We start from the raw sequence: 17,938 nt of genomic DNA on the forward strand, positions 1-17,938 counted from the left end.
TTCTTCTTCTTGTTCTTCTTGTTCTTTTTCTCTTTCTTTCTTTCTTTCTTTCTTTCTTTCTTTCTTTCTTTCTTTCTTTCTTTCTTTCTTTCTTTCTTCTCCCCTCTCCTTCTTTTTCCTTTTATCAAATCAAACTCCTCAGACACCATTATTCTTGGCAAACAGGATTCATACTTCTCTCCACGGTGCCATCTCCATTTTGGCTCAGATACATTCTGTTCTCATTCTCAGAATGCTTCAACGTGCCCTTTGGTTGCCAGCAGCTTGTTATGGTTGTCACAGGAAACAAACACACCTGCAGAGCAGTTTGGAGAATATATTACTGTTGGCGAGGAAATGGGTTTGTGGGTGCCTCCACATTCCATCCACTTTCCCACCAGGGTAGCAAAAGCTGTGCTTTTCATCCCAGGCTGCCTGGCAGAAAGGAGACACACCGAGCATGCCCAGTTCTGTCTTCAAAGTCTCCAACCAAGAAGAAAGATGGAAGTTGGTGTAGTCTCACTGAAGTTCCTCCCACAGGAAACACGAGGAAGGGAAATAAGAGTTCCTGCCTAAAAAGGAACTACAGATGCCTATTATTTGTTTTTTCAAAAATTTATTTGACTCTGTAGCCAACATTTAAAAGTTAGAAGATTTCATTGAAAATACAGAATTCAAAGTTCTCTTAGAGAGTAGAAAAATCTGGCCACAAGGGGCCCAGTGAGATGACCAGCTGCTGGCAGAGGGTGGGTGCCCTGCTCACCATCCCGGCCTGTGTCTGAGCCCTGGGCTGTGCCACACGTCCCAGAGCCAGACAAGCCCTGCTCTGCAATGTGACTGCAGTTGCTCCCTAAACATGCGGTGCCAGCTAAGTTACCTTACCTTCCCGAGACTGTTTCCTCATTTTTAAATCAAAAATATAGTAGAACTACCCAAGGGGACTGTCCTGAGAATCAAGTGATGCAACCTGTGAGTCTTTCTGTAGATGCACAAGACACATAGGAGATGGGAACTGTTGTCACTGTTGAAAGGCAAAACCAGGCACCACAGAGGAGGAAACACGGCAGAAACAAGTGCCTCTGGCCTGACCCCTGCTGTGCCTGGTATTAGCACTGCTCTGTCACCAGTTTTCAGGAAAATATTATAATAAGCCAGCTTCCAAGCAGCACTCTTTTCTGTAACAGGAAGCCCAGTGGCAGCTCTGGGAATTAGAGGTCCAATTAAGGTGAGTTCCCCCTCCCCACTGTTTAAATCTTTTCTGGAAGGAAGTTGTAGTGAGGTTGGAAACGCTGGATTCCAGCCAAATACTTTGATGTCTGGGTTTTAAAATAGCTCCAATCTTATTGCTTTGCAGAGTTCCTTGTGGTCCTCAAAAGACAACTCTTCTCTGACTGATTGCCTCTCCTGGGAGGCCCAGAATGATGGAGGACACAGAGGCAAACAATCAACTTCAAATAGTCATTTCCACACAGAGGCGAGAGAGCAGATGGGATCCGCAAGGAGACAGGGTGACGGGGGCAGGGCGGGGGGAGTTGTTTTGTGAAGAACACGGAAACTCCTACTGTGCAAAGGAATCCCTCGTTGGGAAGCCGTTGGCCTCAGAAGTGGTTGGAAGCTGTAGGGTCCCCACCAACTCAGCTGGGCTTGCATAGAAGTGGATTTATTTGGCTGGATTGCTCCCCAGAACCCAAGGATAGTGAGGACCCCTTAGAGACAAGAGCAGAACTGGAAAGCGTGCCAGGTACAGGTGGGAAGTAGGGGTAGAAATCAGTGGTGATAATGACAGATGACTACTTGGTTATTCAAACACCATCTCAGTAAACCATCTTTCCTCAGCTTGTGCAAAATGCCACATTTGTCACGTTCTAGTGTGAGTGTATGTATATACAAGGTATGACAAAAAATAGGATGAATGTTTAAATTTAGAAAATTTATTACAGTGAAGCTGAGTGGCTTTGTTCCACCACAGGCCCAAGACAATGGGCTCAACCAACCATGGACTGAAATCTCTGGGACGGTGCACCAAGGCCAACCTTGTTTCTTTATAACTTGATTACCTCGGGTGTTTTGCTGTAGTATGAGAAAACTGAATAACACAATACCAACATGTAGCAAATGGAAACCACTACTGTTCAAATTATTTTTTAATGCATGGTACACGGTTTGTGCAAACTTTGAACTAGAGTTCTGGATATATCTATAATTCCTGTGGATATCTCATTGACTCATTGGCCTGGGGTGCTACACTAATATTTACAGTCACTTTCAGCCAGCACTCAGTTAAGTAGCCTCAAACTGACAGCACATGCTGGGGCTGTAGTACAGGCTGGGCAGGGCTCTGTCTTAGTAGATCAGCTGAGTAGTGACCTCAGAGCTGTGACACTATGATGTCATAGGCCATTCCCATAATTAAGATTTTGTGACACTTATAAGATGGTTTCAAGATAGCAACACAAAGCTCAAACCATTTTCATGCCTATAGGAACATCTACAGCTTTGCTCAAGTAACTGGCAGATTAAATGTCAGAGTAAATATTCAAGACAAACTATATTAGATGGCTTAGAAGTGTTGGTGAATATCTGATTGCAACAGGAACTGCGGCATCTAAGAAAGGTCACCGAATGTGTCAAGATATATTTGGAGGTGTTTTCTTCCCTTGGAAGCAGGGTTCATTTAAGTTGGATGCAGATCTTGTTCATCAAGTCCCTTCTAAGTCAACACTGACTAATTAGAGAATGGGAGCAATCGTTAGTGGTACTGACTCCTTGTGACCGCTGCTGAGACGTCAGTCTACCATTCTATCCTGTAAGAGGGCGTGGTTCTCCCTGGGAGCCCATGGCTCAGTGCGGAATCACATTGGTCTCCTCCGAAGGAGCTTGATCCTGCGAGGCGGAACGAGTGTGTTAATCACGGATGTCCAGACCTGACACATCCTGCCGTGTGGGAGGAACTCAGCAGGCATTTGTTGGACAAAGGGAACCTTGTTTACTGGGGACAGATGAGTGGACCAAGGCCTAGTACCTCGCTCAGGGTCACACACCCAGCAAGGAGCTGGGCCTGGACCTTGTGCTTAACTCTTGGTCACGCAGGGCATGGTGGTGTCCAGGCTGCCTCTGCTGCTCTGGGCAGGGAAGCTGTGGTTTCGCACTGCTGAGCGAGAATCCTGGGGTGGGGCCCTGGGGGGCCAGAGTGGACACAGCCTCGGATGAGTGAAGGTGAGGACTCATCTTCAGCACTCCTCCGTGGCAGCCCAAGTGGTCCATATAGGTTGGTTCTGGGCCACGGTCTCTTTGTATGTTGTCTTCCCCCATGTATCTGCGCTGTCACAGAAGCTAAGCTTAGGTCCTAGGAATGGCTGTCTGGAATTGAGGGATTTAATTTATTAACAGATCGCCCAATCATTCCTTGTCTTGCAAGAAAGAACACAGGAAGTGTTCCCAACTTCCGGGTGTCCCCACTTCCTTACTGGCTCTAAAATGTGATGGACAGCCTGAGGCTGCCCCCACGGGCACGGCGCCTCGCCCCCCTCTGGAACTCACACTTCCCTCTCCTGTTTTGTGTTTGCATCAGCAGTGAGCTGTGATCATTTCAAACCTGTCGGGTCAGGTGTTGTTCTTGCTGTAATTAACTTACCAATGATGGGATTGAAAAAATGGTACAAACTGATGAAATGTGAGTGCAGGAAGTTTTAAAAATAAAAATTAGACTGAGTGTTGCAAATACAAATAAAAAGGGCATGGTGATGCATGCCTGCAATCCTAGCACTCAGAAGGCTGAGGCAGGAGGATCTCCATGAGTTCGATTCCAGCCTGGGATGCATAAGGAGTTCAAAGGCAGCCTGAACTACATAGCAAGATCCTGTCTCAAAACAAACAGACAAATAAAAACAAATGAAGAGGTGCTTAAAAACTTTACTGTTGAAATAATTGTGGGGCTGAAATAAACATGAAAAGTTTAGGAGGATTCTGAAATTAGATTTGTTTTACAAGCATCTTTAAGTTCCTATTCCATTTTAAACAAATAGAATAGAATGTCTTGGATAGTGCAAAATGAATGTGACTGATGCCAGAAAGGAAAAAAAAATGGAACTCTATTCCACACAACTTCAGTATTGAAAGAAAAATTCCTGGCCCAAATATCACAGTATTCACTGATGTTCTCTCTCCCTCCCTCTCTCTCTCTCTCTTCTCAACACTCTCAAAAAATGAGTAGTGTTCTCTCAATTGTAATAGCAGAATATTTCATGATATTGTACACAATAGGCTACTTTGTGAACATATGTGTGTTTTAAGTTAAAATCTCAATGTGTGTGTACATCACTTAAAAATGATACCCTGGTTTCACCATCTTTTTGATATTTCATAACCTCAGGCCTCATTCAGACAAAATGGGACCTTTTATTGTGCACATAAAGTTTTTTTTTTTTTTGTCTTTTTGAGGCAGGGTCTTGCTATGCAGTTTAGGCTGTCCTTGAGCTCACTTTTAGTTCAGGCTGGTCTTGAACTCATGACGATCCTCCTGCCTCAGCCTCCTGAGTGCTGGGATTACAGGTGTGTGCCACCACGCCTGGCTGTGCACATAAAGTATTGTGAGCAATACTTAGATCTTTCCAAGATCTAAGAGGATTAGATCAGCAGAGGATTCTAGCTCCACCTGCAATTAATCCTGGAGGAATTATAGAGAGAATAATGGAATGCAGGCAAAAAAGATAAAAAATGAAACAAAACCCAGCAACTGCTCAACCAAACATGTGAATGACTAAGCACTCTGAGGAAGCTCTTGGGTGAGGAAGGCTGCTTTGAACCCTAAATATGAGGCAGGGGTGATGGGAGTGGCGGCTGTGGCTTGGGACAGTATTGACTTGGGAGGACTGTTTTGTGTCCCTCACTGTGAAAGGAGACAAAAGATGTGTAAGTAGGATGGAGCTGGCGCTCCTCCCAGGGAGGCTGCCCCTTGAGGGCGGGAGGGTGAGTCCTGGGCAGACGGGCTGTGGCTGGTGACTCCAAGCTCTCTGCCCCAGAGCCGTCTCCCTTTCTGTCCTGGAGTCACACTGGCTGGTGCAGGCTCGAGTTTGAACATCAGTGCTTCTGAGGAGCAACTCAGATGCCATGCGGGGCTCAGAACTCAGGCCCAGAGAAGGAGCTGCCTAGGAGCACCTTAAAGGAAAGGATGGGAAGCTGCATGAAACCTACCGCACAGACTGGACATGTTAGAACAGCCAGAACAGCGCATTAACATAAGCACAAAACAGATCTCAGCTTAGGTAAGGGATTAGCCTGGCATTATAGAGAAGATATAAAACAGAAGTGAAAATTGGCTTAAATTATATTGGTTGAAATTACTGAAAATACAGTAGAAGTGAAACAAATGACAGCATGAATTAGCGAGCAAGATAATCATATCAATGAACCATACCCGTAGAAAGCGAGCATAATAAATATGTTGTTACCATAGTAGGACATAGCTAAAAGATTTGGAGATAGAAATATACACAGTGGATAATAAGATTTTATAAAAAGAGAAAAATAAAATAAGGAGGAAATACTGAAAAAAAAAATTGAATACATTTGAAGACATGTCCTAGAATTAAAGAAAGAGAAGTGATCACGGAATGAGCAGACAATGGAGCTCAAAAAAAAGAAAAAAAACAACAACCAGGAAAAACTCTTATCCAGACAGATTAATGAAATTCCTTAACAATAAAGGCAAAATTTTAAAAAAACCTTCCAGAAAGAAAGGGAAAATTATCTATCTAGAACCAAAACCATGCTGATACCAAACATCTCAATAGCATCTGCATGAGAGAAAGCCTCTGAATACTATTTTTCAGGTAATGAAACAAAATAATTTAGAATCTAGATCTTTATATCCAGCTAAACTGTCTTTCAAAGGCACACCCTTCCCAATCATTATAACCCCCAGAAGTATGGGCACAGAAAGCCCTGTACTGAGTACATTTTTAGAGAATGTGTTCAAATGAAAAGGGAAAAGAATCCAGAGATGCTTCAAAATATATACAAAGTAAGGTTTATAAAATACGTTGGTAAAGTTAATTTTACCAAATTAAATTAAATAAAACCGTGTAAACTTGGGACTAAAATCTATACAATGTCAACATGAGGTAGCGAGAGAGAGACACCAAGAATTGTAAAAGTGTGTTGTGACTCTTTCTTGCTAGAAATAAAAAAGTACTAGTTCAGAAATAAGAAAGGAAAAGTTACAAGAAAAAAGTGTGACAAGTTGAAATTTAAAATATATGGTAGGAATGTGTGCAAACATATAAAATTTACAACAAATGTACACGTATTAAACTTTCCAGTTACAAGACAAATTTTTATTTTTTGTTTGTTTGTTGTCTTTTTGAGACAAGATCTCGCTATGCAGTTCAGGCTGGCCTTGAGCTCACTTATGTAGCCTAGGTTGGTCTCAAACTCCCAACGATCCTCCTGCCTCAGCCTCCCAAGAGCTGGGATTACAGGCATGCACCACTGGCTAAAGGACAAATTTTTAGATTAACTTACAAATTGAAATCTAATTTCATGCTGTTTATAAGTGACATGCCAAAAATATAAGGATGCAGAAAGGTTTAAAGTAGGTAAAAGCATGGAAAAAGACATGGCAGACCAATGTTAATGAAATAAAAGCTGGTTTAAACTTATTAATATTGGACAAATACACTTTAACATGAAAGGCATAATTAGGGATAGTATCATTACAGAATAATAAAATCTTAACTTTCCAGAAAGATAAATAATGTACAAAATATGTATAAACTAAAAATAAGCTCAAAATATTAAAAGGAAAAATTAAGTTAAAAATATTTAAAAATAGAATTACAGAGTGAAATCATAAACCCAGTATAGTAACTGGAGATTTCAACATAATTCTCTCATTTTAATGATAGGAAAAATGTAAAGATTTTAGTAAATTTATAGAAGATTTGAAAGAAGACACTTTAAAAAGCTTAGCTCAGCTGGGCACAATGGTGCATACCTATAAGCCCACCTACTTGTGAGGCTGAGGCAGGAGGATGTTAAGTCTGAGCCCAGCCTGGGCAGCTTAATTGACATAGTGAGATCCTATCTCAGAAATAAAAAGTTAAAAGAGCTGAGGACGTAGATCAGTGTGAAGGCCCTGGGTTCAATCTCCAGTACAACAGACAAACAAATAATAAACAAACAAACAACAACACCCCCGAATAAATGTAGGTCTAATGGATATATGTAAGTTTTTGCATTTGGTAATTAGAGAGTGTGTATCCCTTGCAAGCATGTATGCGACATTTATACAGCAATACCTCAGTTTACGAATGCTTCTGTTTGTGAACAGTTTGGTTCACAAACAGAAGAGTTCAGCAAAATTTTGCTTTTGTTCATGAACTCTGCATTAGATGGTGTGGTGGACTGACAACTGGTGGTCAACTTGTAACATACAGCTGGACTGAACCGGCATGGTGTTGGGTGTGGAAGGCCCACCTGAGGACTGTTGCCAATTGCATAAGAGGTAGACGTGAAGTAGAAAAGAAAGAAGAGAGGCTGTTGGGTACTGCTAGAAGCTATAAGGAGCTGTCGGTTCTTCTTGGGAAGACAGGTGTCTCTGAGAGGTTCCTTGTTGCTGTCCAGCTCCTCCCCCTGCCCAGGTCCCAGCGGTACCTGTCCTGGGTGTGGGGTGCAGCCTGAGAATGCTGGCAAAGCGCCTGAACAGAGGGCTGCTCCAAAGGCAGAGTGCTGGCTGTCCCACGCGGTGAGGAGGATGGAAACTAGAGGTGCAGGGCCCAGCGAGTGGGGTGAGGCAGTGAACTGAAAGTCAGCTTCCTGTGACCTATTTCAGAGTGGCTGAAGACAAGAAACAAGCAGAAGGCCTCAGAAGTGGCCAGCGTCTCTATTTTGGGCCATCCGACAATCCCAGCCAAGGGACTTAGGGGGCGGGTAGGAGAGGAGCCCCGACGGCTCCCCAGGCTCACTAAGACCTTGCCTGGTGCCAGTGCCTCCGCCTACTTGGGCCCTCACTCTCTCCTCCCAGGGACTCTGCGTCTTGGCCAACTGCACACGCATTGCTCAGGATCCACCCTTGGGTAGGAAAGTCGTTTCCTACCACCCAGTTAGGAGCCAAGCCTACTTTGGCCTTGGTAGGAAGTCAGAGCTAGCCAGCCTCAGAGTTTCCTTCACTCAGGTGGCAGCGTTACTAATCTAATTAGTAGCACGTGGAATGGTCGTCCTGCCGCACCTCCTGTTTGCTCTCAGAAGCCCCCAGAAGCATCATAAGAAGTCATTGTTTTTATGCCCCGCGTACCGTTTATATCACCTTCCCTCCTGGATATACCGCCAGAGCTCCTTGATGTTACTGGTTTAGGACATAATTCCATTCCCCGGCTGAGCTGCCGTTTGCAGTTGTGCCGTCATTCAGTGATTAAAATCTGTTCCTCTGCAGCCTCTCTGCAGCAGCTGCCTTTAAGAAGGTGCCGGGAGGCTTGCGGCTCGGTATCCACACTCGTGTGTCCCTTACCCCATAGACTAAGGCCGATCTGTGCAACCCATCGGGCAGTGCAGAAATGACCTTGTGTGGCTGACAGGGTTAGGTCACTAAGGGCTTGTGGCTTCCTCCTTGCCATTTTTTGGGGCATTTTACCTGGGAAAAGCAGTCACTGTGCTCTGAGGACACTCCACCCGACCATGGAGGAGGAACTGAGGTCTCTTGTAAACAAGTTCCACATGCATGACCTAAGCGGAAGTGGGTCCTCCAGCTCCCGCCAAGCCTTTGTATGTGTGCATCTCCAGCCAGCATCTTCCGACAAGCTCAGGAGAGACTGGTCCAGAATTTTGGGTAAGCTGCCCCAGAGCTCCTGAGCCAGAGAGACTGTGTGGAATCCTGTAACTTTGCTGTTGTTTTGGAGGAGTTTGTCATGCTTCGGTAGATGGTAATACACTGTTTCCTTGTTTGAATCCCTGGGTTCTCTTCCCGTTTCTCTTAGACATTGCCTGTTTCAGAGAATGTTTTGGTGATGGAAAGATACTCTTCTCATACTGGTTCATTGCTCTGCCAAAATGCAGCATGGGGAGTTCACTTTGTGGTGCTAATTGTCCCTTGGGAGAACGTCCCTGAGGGTTTTCAGGAGCTGGCCTTGCTCAATCATCTGCGAAAGCCATGCAAAAGGAGCAGCTTATATTGGCTTTGAGATCAAAGTTGAGTTTTTACTAATTGGTGAAAGGCTTTGGCTGTCAGGAGCAGATTCTTTTTCGCAGATCCATGGAAAGTGACTTTCCTTTCCTGGCCAGCGGGTTTTTTAGATGGCTTTCAAACAGTGTGTTTTCCACTGAAGAAATGAAGTGGAGTCAGGCTTTTGGAAAGGCTCTTGGCAGACCTGTGGACGCTCTGGTGAACTTGTGTTCTTCTCTCTGAATTTTCCACAGGGCCCTGTTGAGTTCATTTCTGAACAGCTAGAAATACTTGTTCAAACTATTCACTTTTTTTTTTTCCCCTATCATTATGTTATCCTTCTTTTACTCTTCAAACTATTCACTTTTAATGGCTGGGAATATAATGTTCATTAAAATTAGCATTTTTGCCCCACCCTAGCCTCAATATCCCGGCATTTTTCATGTGAGAGAAAATAGGTTTTAATCTCCAGCTGATCTCTAAATCTCTGCTTTTGATGTTCTTGTTGTTTTTGGTGGGGGCGGTTGGATGGGGTTGATAGTTTTGTATACTAAAATGTTCTCGTGCCTTCCAATGAAAGCAGGAGCTGCCCTTTCCTTAGGGTTTCCTGTGGGCCAGGCATTATGCTAAGTGATGGATCTGCTTAATAGTTCACTGAATGGCCCACACACGTGGAGAGTAAGGATCACAACCACCATTTTGGAGGTGTGGAAGCTGAACCTGGGGTGGGTAAAGTGATTTGTCCAAGGTCCTGTGTTTCACTGGTGAATAGAGAGATTCGTTACTTAGGTTACAAGCACAGTGAAGCGCCCCTTGCTGAGGCAGTAATTCTTTGGGTGGATGAAAAGCTGATGGTGAAATAACCAAATCCATCTTCTAGCTGAAGCCTCCAACCCAGGGCCTCTAGAACTGCTGTTGGACCAGTCACCCAACACCAAGTATTGGTTTTCCACCTGGAAGAGCTTAAAATAGTAACCATTCTCACCGTGACCATGGTGACAGTAATACAGGCCTTTCAAGCAATTGTGCTCTTCTCCAGTGAAGTGTATATTGAGGAGAGTATTTATACCGTCTTAGTTACTGTTTTGTTGTTGGGACAAAATACCTGATGCCTGCAAGTTAAAGGAGGAAAGGTTTACTTTAGCTTACAGTTTGTAGAGGTTTCAGTCCATAGTCAATGGCTCCAAGGCAGGATGGCGTGGCTGAAAGGCCTCAGAGAAGAAGCAATCCATAGCAGGGCAGGCAGAAGGGTGCAAGCAGCCAGCTCCCTTACCCTTTTATAGTAAGTCTCTGATTTACAAACAAGTTCTGTTCCAGGAGAATGTTCATAAGTCAGATGCACTCATAAGTCTTACACTCCTCTGACACAGATATGCAATGTAAGGCATAAAACACACACACATATACAGTAAGTCCCTGGCTGTACTGTCCTACTCTACATTATCACACTTTACAGTAAGCACTTACAGCACAACTATGACAATGTCCAACAGACATGTGAACTACTTCTGTGATTTGTTCGCACCTACAAATGTTCATAATGCACGTCCCTTCATATCTGAAAATTCTCAACTCGAATGTTTATAAGTTGGGGATGGACTGTATTCCATGCAGGCTACAAGCCTATTGATTGGTGCCACCTACACCCTGGATGAGCCTTCCTGTTATCCACACCTAAAACTATGTTAACCCAGTCAGTGGACTGATTTAGTCCCAGGACTCCCTTAATCCATATTCACACACTGTAGATCAGTCACTTCCCAAAAGCCCTACCTGTGAGGGCATGCAGCTTTGTGGGGAATATCTAGATACAAGCGTGATGGAGACCACTATGAAGTGGCTCTGAGCACGGTTTATATTAACCAATTGGCTTTTCATGTTTACTTGTGAGTCTGCCCAAGGCCTAGACCCCTTGTCTGGAGATGGGCAGCCTGTAGTGGCAGGTGAAGCCCTGAGCCTTAAAGAACAAGACAAGGCCACAGCTAAGGACACCTGGCTCCAACCTCAATTAACTAGATAAATATTGTAGCTGCAGGCATCTCACTCCTGTGGTGAAGGCCTTCCTGGAGATAACGTAGTTCTCCTGAATTAGCATAATGTATTACTTAGAGAAGTCCTTGCAGGGACTCCCAAGGCAGGACATTCAGGACAGATTCCTGCCTTTATTGAGTATTCCCCACTATTGTTCGGATAACTAAGTAAATACAGGTGGCCCAGAAAAGTTCTTTATCTTAGCCCCTAAACAATCTTGACTTACGTTAGAAGGTTTTGATCCTCCTGGAGCCCTAAATTCATACCACTTGTCTCTTTTATTCAAGCCTTTGCTCTCCACTCCTTTGGGAGATTGTGGGCCTGATCAATCCACAGTAACTAAGGGACAATATTAACCCATTACAAGCCATAGCATATAGTCTCTCTTCTCTTGAGGTGGGTCATGTCTGTGTATGCATGTGTACGTGTATGCAGATATAATGGTGCAGTGATGACACTACTCAAATATCCTTGCTAGCTCTCTGCTGTGGTAAAGATCTAAAACTACCCCCCAAACTCTCATATTTGGAAGGTGATTGTATCATGGGGATGCTCTACCTGCCAGTGGATTAACCTATTCATACCTTTATGTTTGAATGTGCTCTTGGGAGGTAGGGCTTGGTTGGAGGTGGGTCAATGGGAACATGACCTGGAATGGTGTATACTTGAGCCCAACTACTCCCTTCTCTCTCTGCTTCTTGGCTATTATCATTGAGAACATTTGCCTTGCCATGCCCTTCTGCAATACCATGTCTGCCTTTGAGCCATCCAATCTTAGACTGGAACTGTGAATCAAAATAAACCTCTCCTCCTTTAAATTACTAGCATTTAATATTTTATCCCAGGAATGGGAAAGTGGCTGATACAAAAATTGTTATCAGGAGTGAGGTCATTGCTGTAACACAAAAATTGGTATCGGGAGTGGAGTCATTGCTGTGGCTGTATCTGACCTTGTGGTTCAGAAGCCTTTGGAGCTGGATTTCAGGAAGACTCTTAAAAGGTTGGATGCTAGAGAAGCCCTAGAATGTTATGAGCAGTGCTTAATGTGTGATACTGGTCAGAGCTCATAAAGTCAGGCTCAGGAAGTTTTTAGTTGGGGATAAGGACTCCATTGGCAGTTGGATAGAGGCTGTGTGTTATACCGACAGAAAATTTGCCGATGTTTCATCCATGTCCTGAGACTGAAATGAACGATGGTGGATTAATTGATCTAGGGGAGAAAAGGACAGCGAAGTGGTCAGGCTGTGGTGTGGGTACTGCTGGTTGCTTTGAGTAAGAGTTATAGTGAGAATCAGAAGCAAAAAGCAGAGTCTAATGAAGGGAAGCTTGGTCAGACAGGAAGCACGCATAAAGTTTGGACATTTATTTATTTATTCATTTATCTTTTTTGAGACAGGGTCTTGCTAGGCAGTTCAGGCTGGCCTTGAGCTCACTATGTAGCCCAGGTTGATCTCAACTCACAATGATTCTCCTGCTTCAGCCTCCAGAGTGCTGGGATTACAAGCACGCACCACTGTTATGGTTTATATCTGTGTGTCCCCCCAAAGCCTCCTGTGGCCCTGGGGCAGGCTATTAGCATTTGAATATGGGTGTGAGAGCTACACCTGCCCTGGGATGGATAGTTTGCATATGTAAGGGAGAGGAGGAAGCTGCTTGGGGCCATTCCTCCCGGATTCCACCGTGGTGTGTGTGTGGTGGCAGCTTTGCTGTGCTGCCACCCTGAGATGCAGCCCTCTGCCACGTGCCACTCTGCCTTATAATCATGCCTAGTACGGATTGAAACCTCCACAAACTGTAAGCGAAATAAACCTTTCCTTCCTTAATTTTGGTCGTCAGGTATTTTGTCCCAGCAGAGAGAAAAAAGTAACCAAGACAACCACCACCCCTGGAAAAGTTTGGATAGAGGAGAGTGTGGTTCTTAAAAAACATTAAAAGGAAGCCAACTATTTAGCACAGGGCAATAGGGAAGATGACTTGAAGCCATCTCAAAAATTGGCCAGACCCCACTTATAATAGACTCAAGAGCAGAAAAAGTTAAACTCCTTTGAAAGACTTTGCTTTGAAAAGAGTGCCCCAGGTCACTCTGCTCATTCAGGTTACACACAGAAGTGTTTCCCCAAGTTCAGCCATCCGAGCACTCAGAGGCTTCTGCAGTCTTAGTCCACGGGGCCAAGTCACTACTTGAGCTGGTGGCAGACCTTGGCAACATTCACATATTGCTGGTTTTATGCAAATACAAGCATTGTGGGATCAGGGAGGCTTTCACCCAGGTTTCAAAAGAAGGTCTGGGAGGCCAGGCAGTGTGCTCTTCAGGGGACTATACACAAAGCTGTGAGAGTAAAGTGCAAGAAAGAATGGAGACCCTAGGAAGTTGGAGATGCCAGGAATGTGGACTATTTGCTGAGGAAACTGCACTAGGCAGCTAGTGGAGCCAGCCCAAGACAATGTCTATGTGGACAGCAACCAGCAATGCTATTAGGGGTGGGGCTGTCTAAACCCTTTGGAGCTCATGTCTCACCACAGCTCACAGTCGGAGTTGGACAGAGAGATACAGAATTTAATGTTTGCCCTGCTGGGTTTCTGTTTTGCATTGGTTCAATTCTTTTATGTCTCCTCTTATGCCTCCCTTTTGGAATGGGAATATTTACTGTGTGCCATTGTATGCTGGAAGAGTTTTAACTTTCTTTTTGATTTTTACAGGGACTCAGCTGTAAGCGCTTAGAGCTTGCCTTGAGTCTTGGAGGAGACTTTGGATGTGAAATTTTCAGTAATGCTGAAACTGTTAAGACTTTGAGAACTCTTAGAGGTGGAGTCAATGCATTTTGCATGAGATGGACATAAGCCTTTTGGAAACCAGAGGTGGAAATTCATGGTTGAAATCTAAAACGTCCCCCTGAAGTCTCATGTGTGTTAAGTAACTGGAAGGTAACTGGATCACGAGGGTACTGTACTCATCCATGGATTCATCCACTGGATGTGCTGGAAGAGGTGGTTCTGCTTGAGTCAGATGGGTCACAGGAGTGTGACTGTCTTGGTTACTTTTCTGTCATTGCTGAGACAAAATACCTGACACCCAGAATTAAAGAAGGAAGGGTTTATTTGGTGCATAGTTTGTGGAGTTTTCAGTGCATGTGCTGGATTGAGCACTGGTGGTCAACTTATAACCCCCAGCTGAACTGAGTAAGCATGGTACTGGGTGTGCAAGGCCCACCTGAGGACTGTTGCCAGCAGCATAAGAGGTAGAACTGGAGAAGAAGAAGAGAGGCTGTTGGGAGCAGAGAAAGACTGTTGGGAGCTGGTGGAAGCTAAGGAGCTGTTGGTTCTATTGGAGGAGCTTGTCAAGCTGGCTTTCCTGATGAACTTGGCTGTTCTTATTGCTGAGGGAGTTTGGGACCTTGTTGGCACTGAGAATAGCTTTGGTTCACTTTAGGGGAGCTCTCTTCCTCACCCTGAGCATCACTTCCTGGCTCCGGAGGGGAAGATGGTACACTGCCAGTCTTCTGGAGAAGCTTGTTGTGTTGGCTTTCCTGATGGGAACTCAGCTGTCTTCACCATTGGAGGAGCTCAGGACCACATTGTTGCTGAGGATGGCTGTAGTACTTTTCAGGGAATCTCTGGTTCTTACTTTGCACATTGCTTCCTGGCTCCAGTGCAGATCTCTCAGCCTGCTAGCATAGATCCTTCATCCCACTGGCACAAGCTTCCTAGACTCCACCACTGACCTTTGGGCCTTCTCAGTGTAGATCCCTGAAACAGGCCTGCATGAGATGTGTCGTGGGCTCTTGGCCTCCAGCTGGATACGTGGGAGGCATTGTTATGGGCTCTAGGTCTTCAGCTGGACTCATGCAGGACATTATCACAGGATCCAGGCCCTCAGCTGGATTTTTGGGTGATAGTGTGTGAACAGATTTCTTGCACTCTCTTGTATATGATTCTTTAGGTGACTATTATAAATAATTTTATAAAATATGTGTACTGTATTATATGTTGCCCTTGCAAAATAACCCCAAACCATAACAGTGCATAATCAGCTGGCTCCAAGGCAGGGTAGCACATGGCAGAGGGCAACTGTTCATGGCAGCAGAAGACAGCAAAAGCAACAAGAGCAAAATGGAGGATCTGCAGAGAACAAGGCTCTTTCCTTTCCGTATATTGTATACAAACTACCCACTCCTTGGTGGGTGTAGCTCTCACACCCATAATCCCAACATTGGACTATGGATCAATCAAAAATCTAGAAGCCCATCCATGACTGCATGAGGATTTGGGGGGACATGCAGACACAAACCATAACATTCCACCCCTGGTGCTCCAAAGACTCATGCACATCCCTTTATACAAACAACATTTAGTCCATCTGCAAGAGTTGCCAAAGTCCTAACAGTTTTAGCATCACTGAAAAGTGCAAGTACCAAGTCTACTCCAAGTTATAAGGCAAACTCTTAGTTGCAAGCCCCTGTACAAATGAAAACCTAAACACTTCCAACATTCAATGGTATAAGATAAACATTATCATTTCAAGAGGTACAAACAGAAAGATACAAAGCATTGGGACCAAAGCAAGTCAAACATCCAGCAGGACAAACATTAAGTCCTGTAGTTCCATGTCTAACATCTGAAGCAACCTGTGGCACACTGTGAGCTCCAGAGAGCTTGCATGACTGCCCCTATGGCACTTCTGGTGGTTGTAGCTCTCCTGGCTTCTCTCTTGGACCCACTTGTGGAGAAGGACATTCTTTAGTTACTCTTTTGTGTATTGCCTCAGGCCTGATCAAGCCATGATTGCTGGGTTCTGGAGGAAGTCTAGCAAAAGTATTGAAAGCCCCAGGGTCAACACTAAATGCTTTGCTGAGATATGCCCTACGGAATGATAACATGATGGCTAATTAGTCTCTTATTTATTGTCCTTGCTAAATTGGTTGAGATCCTCCCATTTGCACTGCTGCTTCTTTTGTTCTTTCTGAATAAAGAGTTATGGAAATTGGTAATTGGGGCCGCAGTCTGAGAGGCTGTAAGCCCCCTGATCCCAGAGTTTTGCCTCTCTTGGTTTTCTTTTTTTCTTACTTTTATATTCCTCCGTGGATACCTCGTTCTCAGGACCTGACACCCTGAATAGAACGACACCCATTTTGCTCCCTCCTTGCAGGTTTCCTCAGACAATCTACATTCCGGGCTTCTCCAAACTTCTGAGGTCTCCACTGCACCTTTTGCTTCACTCACAGCTTCACACACTGCTCTCTCAGGGGTACACTGCCTGGCCTCCCAGGCCTTCTGAAATCAGAACTCTTGCATTCTGTATGCACCTAAAACAAGTGCCACATGGATCATGCCAAGGTCTCCCTTCTCTGGAGAGTAATTGGATCACGAGGGCACTGCACTCATCCGTGGATTAGAGAATGTGGCATGTGCCATTCTGGCCTTGACATTCCAGGTGACCCTTGTCCCTCTTCAGCTGTGTGTGACATTGATGTGACACCCTGTCGGGACACCTGTCCTGTGCTGGCTGTGCTGTCATCCTCCACCTAGTTTTACCTGTGATTAGGACAAAATTCTAAACTGGGAAAGGACCCTGGAAACACGAACTGGCCCAGTTCCTCTTTCCCTGGCTGGAAATTCACCAGGGCTGAATGACACCTCAAAATGCTGGAGACCCTGAGCCGAGTGCTCACCGAGGGCTTTAGTGCAAGTTCCATTTCACAGGGGAGGAAACTGAGGCCCAGAGGGCGGGGACAGCTGTGTGTTAGCACAGACAGAGCAACGCCTTGGTTCCTGGCTCTGTGATCTGGAGGGGGTCACAGTGTCCCTAGCTTCCCATCTTCTTTCTTCCTCCGTGCTGTAGGACAACGGTGGCACCTCCATCATCATGCTGTCGTCGTGGAGAGGATGAAGCAAGGCTGTGTGTGTCTCACCCACACCTGGCACCGAATGGCCTCAGCTCCGTCACTTCATGGACGCCTTAGCCTCCCTTTCCTCTCTCCACCCCATTCCACGGTCACACTCTGCCAGCTCCCAAGGAAGTCCAGCAGGAAGCCCCTCCTTCTTCTCCACAATCCCCACATTCAAGGATTAGGGGATGGGCTTTGCTTATGGTTTTTTGAAGTTTCTGTGGAACCCAGAGTCACACATGCGGTTTATGCTGCGGTGACAATTTTGACTTCTCCTACTTCTCTAAATCAGTGTCACAGCAATCACAATAAGGATGCCCTCGTTACACGCATCCTAAGAAGTGATCCTGAGCATGCGTGGAGGGCGTTCCTGGTGTGAGTCTTCACTGCACCTCTGAAGCGGGTCTCAAGAGTTTAAACAAAATGGTCAGAGACGCCACGTGCTAAATACCAGCGTCTGGACCTGACCACGGAACCATCTGATTCTGGAGTGAGGTTTCCTCTGCAAACTCGAACGTATCCCTTTGTTACACAGACTTCCTTCCCATTTAAAGAGGGTCATCCTCGCAGGGAGGGGTAGTGCACATTCGTAGGGCTGAGGCAGGAGGATCAGGATTTCAAGGGCAGCCTGGACTCAGCAAGATGCTAATGGATGAGAAGAAGGAGAAAGAGAAGGAAAAGAAGGTGGAGGAGGAGGAGAAGGATGAAGAAGAGAAGGGAGAAGAAGGAAAAAAAGGAGAAAATGTCACTGGCTTTTCTCTCATCTTTGTACATCCACGCTGTCTTACAAGTTTCGTGGGCAGTTGTGCAGTTTCCCCGCCGTTGACTCCAGTGTGGCTGAGGGTGTGAGGTTGGCGGCTTCTCGTTAGCGGAAACTAGAGTTGGC

This window comes from Chinchilla lanigera, unplaced genomic scaffold (genome assembly GCF_000276665.1).
Source record: "Chinchilla lanigera isolate Chin_1 unplaced genomic scaffold, ChiLan1.0 scaffold00004, whole genome shotgun sequence".
In the NCBI taxonomy this organism is placed as follows: domain Eukaryota; kingdom Metazoa; phylum Chordata; class Mammalia; order Rodentia; family Chinchillidae; genus Chinchilla; species Chinchilla lanigera.